The sequence below is a fragment of the Hippopotamus amphibius genome, chromosome 12 (assembly GCF_030028045.1).
Source record: "Hippopotamus amphibius kiboko isolate mHipAmp2 chromosome 12, mHipAmp2.hap2, whole genome shotgun sequence".
NCBI classification, from domain to species: Eukaryota; Metazoa; Chordata; class Mammalia; order Artiodactyla; family Hippopotamidae; genus Hippopotamus; species Hippopotamus amphibius.
Window position 1 is genome coordinate 32,071,997 of NC_080197.1, and position 6,243 is coordinate 32,078,239.

Below are 6,243 nucleotides of genomic sequence, written 5' to 3' on the forward strand. Positions count from 1 at the left end.
GGGAGCCCCGCCTGCCCGCGCCACCATCGCAGCCCATCAGTCCTGACCCCGGCCGGCGCGTGCCCTCGGGGAGCCGGGACCACCCTCCAGCCATCCAGGGGCTAGAGATCGGCGGGGCGGAGGTGGGAGTCTGTGCGGCCTCCCCGGGAGACTGTCTTGAGCCAACCCGCCGCATGGGTCTCAGAGGGCCCCTTACTCGTCCGGGTGGGAAGTGATGGGGCCGGGACCCTCGGGAAGGGCTTTTGAGGACCAGAGCGGGGAGGCGGGGACAGTGCTAGGGGGCCACCTGGTGCTGCCCAGGAAGCACCCCTTCCGTGATCTCCTGGGGCGGACCTTTGTCCTCGCCTTGCCACCCGTCCTGTGCAGAGTCTCCCGGGCGAGAGACTGGCGGCCCCTAGGAGAGGGGAGGCCCGGGGGACCGCGACAGGCAGGTGCGGCCACAGCCCCACGCTTGCCTCTGTTCCGCGGTGGCCGCCAGCCCCTGCCCCCGAGGCGCGCGGGTGCGTGGTGAAGACCAGTGGAAGCCGCAGTTCTGCGGGCTCCCTGCCCGGCAAAGGCAAGGCGGCGCCGGGACAGGCGGAGAGGGGGGCAGCCCTTCGTCCGGGGGGTGGGGGGTGGGGGGAATGCGAAGAATGGCACAAAGCCATAGACTCCTACCTCCCACACGTGGGGGATCCTTTTGGCCTCGGTAACATCTGTTTCTTGTTTTAAAAAGTTTCTGTACTGAGTAGTAAATTCGGATAGCGAGTAGCAAGTATTCCGAGAGCGAGGGATGTCAACTTTTTTTTTTAAAGCTCTTTATTGGAATATATTTGCTTTACACTCTTGTACCAGTTTTTGAGGTACACCAAAGTGAATCAGCTGTATTTATACATATATCCCCATATCCCCTCCCTCCCGCGACTCCCTCCCCCTCTCCCTCTCCTGGCCCTCTAAGGCATCTCCCATCATCGAGTTGATCTCCTTTTGTTATACAGCAACCTCCCACTACCTATCTATTTTACAGTGGGTAGTGTATCTATGTCTATGCTACTCTCTCACTTCGTCCCAGCTTCCCCTTCGCCCCCCACCCCAGCCCAGTGTCCTCAAGTCCATTCTCTACTTCTGTATCTCCACTCTTGCCCTGTCACTGGGTTCATCAGTACCATTTCTTCAGATTCCATATATATGTGTTAGCATATGGTATTTGTTTTTCTCTTTCTGGCTTACTTCACTCTGTATGACAGTCTCTAGGTCTATCCACCTCATTACATTTTAAAAAGCAAATAACCCAATCCACAAATGCGCAGAAGACCTAAATGGACATTTCTCCAAAGAAGACATACAGATGGCTAACAAACACATGAAAAGATGCTCAACATCACTAATCATTAGAGAAATGCAAGTCAAAGCCGCAATGAGGTATCACCTCGCACCGATCAGAATGGCCATCATCAAAACATCTAGAAACAGTAAATGTTGGAGAGGGTGTGGAGAAAAGGGAACTCTCCTGTGCTGTTGGTGGGAATGTAAGCTGATACAGTCACTATGGAAAACAGTTTGGAGGTTCCTTAAAAAACTAAAAATGGAACCACCATGTGACCCAGTAATCCCACTACTGGGCATATACCCAAAGAAAACCATAATCCAAAAAGAAACATGTACCATCATGTTCATTGCAGCACTATTTGCAATAGCCAGGACAGGGAAGCAACCTAAATGTCCATCAACAAGTGAATGGATAAAGATGTGGCACATATATACAATGGGATGTTAACTTTTAAGCAAATCTGTTTGTTTGTTTTTGAGAATTCAAAATGTGGCAATTCAGTTAGTAAGAGTTGCAGTGGGGAGGAGGAGGATAACCTATGTTGGCCTGATTCAAACATCAAAAAGTGTGGTGAAAGAGCAACACCACGGCTGATTTACCACTTGCAAAGAGAGTCTTTCGGTAAATCATGAGTGAATGTGCACATTTTTGGTTTCTGCAAATTCCATTATGGTTTAATATTGTATGATTCATTACCTTAACCTGTTACTACTCAGTGGATATGTGATTTTCTTCTTTGTAAGATTCAGAATAAAAGGCAGGGTACCTTCGGAAAAAAAAAGTGTGGTGAGCGGTACAGGGAACATCCCAGCCTCTCCAACCGCACACCAGCACCTCCCACTCCCCAACAGGAAGCTATTATTAGCTTCTTTTATAGGCTTTTAGATTATTTTATACATGTCCAAGACAATACAAACATTTTTGTCTCTTTATAACATTTTTCTGCACTTTGATTTTTTTAAAATTAATTGTTTATTTATTTATTTTTGGCTGCTCTTGGGTCTTCGTTGTATCTTCCTTGCTGCCAGTGGGCTTTCTCTCGTTGTGGAAAGCGCAGACTACTCTTCCTTGCCGTGTGGGGGCTTCTTATTGTGGTGGCTTCTCTTGTTGCTGAGCACAGGCTCTAGGCGTGTGGGCTTCAGTAGTTGTGGCACATGGGCTTAGTTGCTCCACAGCATGTGAGATCTTCCCAGAACAGGGATGGAACTGTGTCCCCTGCATTGGCAGGCAGATCCTTAACCACTGGGCCACCAGGGAAGTCCCTGCACCTTGATTTTTTTTCCACTTATTATACCTTGGAGAGCCTTCCTATCAGTGGTGTCATTAACACTATTTTTGTTTTTTTCTTTTTCTTTTCTTTCTTTTTCTTTTTTTTTGGCTGTGCTGTGCAGCATGCGGGATCTTAGTTCCCCTGACCAGGGATGGAAACTATGCCCCCGTAGGGGAAGCACGGAGTCCTAACGGAGCACCAGGGAAGCCCACATTAACACTATTATGATTATGACTATTATTCTATTATTACTTCAGATTTTTAAATCACAATAAAGTGCACTTATTTTAAGTGTACAGTTAAATGAGTTTTGATGAATTTATGCACCTGTGTAATCACTAGCACCATCTAGATAGAACATTCCATCACCCGCAGATAGTTCCCCTGTGCCCCTTCCCAGTCAATCTCTCGCACTCCTAACCCCAGGTCAACCACTGATATACTTTGGTCTGTAGATAAGATTTTCCTATTTTAGAACTTCCTATAAGTAGAATCATAAAGCATGTATTCTTTTGTGTCTGGTTTCCTTCCCTCTTCGTTTTTGATATGCATTTACATTGTTTCATGTAGCAGTAATTTGCTCTTTTGTAGTGCTGAGTATGTGCGTGGTATGAGGGAAGCACAGTTTCTCTATTCTCCAGCGAGGCATTTGGGTTCTTTTCCAGTGGGCTCTTCTAAATATGGCTGCTACAAATTGCTGTGTAAGTCTTTGTATATGTTTTCATTTCTCATCTGTAAATACCTAGAAGTAGAATTGCAAAGTCACATAGTAAAGGACATGTTTAATTTTTTAAAGAAACTCTTTTCCAAAGTGTCTGTACATTCCCACCAGCAATGTGTCAGAGTTCTCCGTATCCTCACCAACATTTTAGTGCTGTCAACCTTTTAAATTTTAGCCATTCTAATGGATGCTCAGCATTCTCATCATTTATTTTTATTTTTTTGGCAGGGAGGGATGCTGCATTGGGTCTTCTTTGCTGCACACAGGCTTTCTCAACACCACCCATGTTGTGGTGCACGGGCTTCTCATTGTGGTGGCTTCTCTTGTTGCGGAGCACTGGCTCTAGGCAAGCAGGTCTCAGTAGTTGTGGCTCAAGGACTCTAGAGTGCAGGCTCTGTGCTTGTGGCACACAGGCTTTAGTTGCTCTTCAGCATGTGGGATCTTCCTGGACCAGGGATGGAACCCGTGTCCCCTGCATTGGCAGGCGGATTCTTAACCACTGCACCACCAGGGAAGTCCCCTCATCATTTTTAATAGTTGAATGCTATCATTTACTCATAGTCTCCTCTTGGGCATGTAAATGGTTTCCAATCCCTTTGCTATTACAAACAATACCATAATGGATCATTTTATACACAGATTCATCTGTGAGATGATTTCCTACAAGCAAGATTGCTGGACCAAAGGATACATGTGTTTGTGATTTGAGTGGTTAGACTTAAATTGCCCTCCCATTTGTGCTAGTTTACAGTTGCACCGGCGATATCGGGAGTGCTCATTTTCCCACAGCCTTATCAACACAGTTATCAAAATGTGATATTTGCTAGTCTAAAAGTGAAAGTGGAAACAGTCCTGAAGAGAGGGAAGGGGGGGCAGCTAAGAAAGCCCCAGAGGTCACAGGGGCAGGACAACACCAATGTGCGGCCTGGCCTGGAGCTGGCCCGAGTCCCATGAGCTCGGGGCTCATAAGCAGGGAGGCAGAGCGCCCTCCGGGGCAGCCAGACTCTGAAGGCAGCAGGGAGGCTGCAGCACACTGGCTAACTGCTATGCACACTGCAGACCGCGGCCTTGGGGTCTTCTTGCCCAGGGTCCCTCCCTGACTCGAAGCCGGCTACTGTCCCCTGCACTGTCCTTCTCATTACACCACCTCTCACACAGCAGTGCACTGCCCGTTTCCTTGTCTCTCTCCTCCAGACCTGGCGTTCTGTAAGTTCTGGGTTCTATGTTCACTGCCTGGCACAGTCGGTGCTAATAAAATGAGGGGGACGTGTAACCTAAAAGCCATGGAGGGACTGGAGTCCTTGCAAAGCGGATGCCTCCCAAGCTCAGATAAGCTGTGTCGAAGCATGTAAGGGGAATTTTCTGCTAAAATCTCAGAGCAACTGTTTATGTTTGAAGGTTGCAGAGGAGGGGCTGGGGTCATTGGAGAAGATGGATGCTGGAAGTGCCACTCTGAGCTCAGCTTGGTGTCCGTGCGCAGTGACACGGTGAGGAAGATGACTTATCAGATGGTGTGTTGGTGTCACTCTCCAGAGGGGCATCTGGAAGTGTCCTGGGAAGCAGGCCAGTGAGAGTTAAACCTTTGAAATGTCTGTGTAATGGGCGACACCCACCATCTGTAAACAGGACTCATTCTGAAGAGTGACCCAGAACAGAGGGACTATAAACATTCTGGTACAAGCCTCACAGCGGATATAAGCCCTTAATCCTTTTGAGCAAATAGCCAGGGGTAGAATTTCAGGGTCTTAGGACAGGGGTGTTTCAGCTTTAATGGATAATGTCAAACAGTTTTCCAAAGTCATCATACATTCTCTATGGTTCCCACATAAAGTTCAAACACAGACAAATCAAACCTATGGTGTCAGAAGTCAGGATACTAGTTACCTTTGGGGACTTGCGACTGGGGGATAGGCACAAGGGGGACTCGGGGGGCTGGTAACGGTCTATGTCTTGATCTGGGTGCTGATTACGTGTGTATATTCACTTTGTGAAAAGTCAGGGAACTGTACACTTAAAATATGTGCACGTTTCTGTATGTGTGCTACCCTTGAATTAAAAGTTTATTTTAAAAGTCTTGAGGAGGGACTTCCCAGTGGTTGGGAATCCACCTGCCAATGCAGGGGACATGGGTCTGAGCCCTGGTCTGGGAAGATCTCACATGCCTTGGAGCAACTAAGCCCGTGTGGCACAACTACTGAGCCCGAGTGCTACAACTACTGAAGCCCGTGGTCTGCAACAAGAGAAGCCACCGCAATGAGAAGCCACAACAAAGAGTAGCCCCTGCTAGCTGCAACTAGAGAAAAGCCCACCTGCAGCAAAGAAGACCCAACACAGCCAATAAATAAATAAACTAATTTTTTAAAAATTCAGAAAAGAAAAAGTCTCGAAGAGCCTCAGATCACTGGGGGTGGACAAAACTAACCTCTCTGAGAACCCTCCAACCCAGGTGGACCTCCACACTCTTGGAGGTGCACAGAAGCAAATGAAGACTCTAAGTCAAATGTCCCCAAATCCCCCAGTAGCCATCCCTTCTGTAGCTACCCATGGTTCTCCCCTCACCCTCTCTTCCTTAGCCCCAAAATGTCCGCTGCATTTGGTTTGCTCTCTCCCTGCCCCATCTCTGGTTTTAGCCCACAGTTTCCACCCTCCCAGTTGTCAGCAATGTAGAAAAACCAGTGCTTACTAAGTGCTCACCTACTGCATGCCAAGCACAGTGCTGGTCATGTAGGCAGCAGAGGTGAGCAGTGCCCAGAGCCTCAAGGAGCAGGGAGGGGTGTGAATTGCTTGGCCATAAGGTAGTTTGTGGTAAATGATATATAATTTGCACCCACTGCCACCTCCAGCAGACGATCTCCCAGAATAAACCCTGCTCACATTCGAATCCTCTGTGTTCCAGTCCAGCAGTTTGGCTTGCAAGAAAGAGACTCATTCCAGTTATGCCAC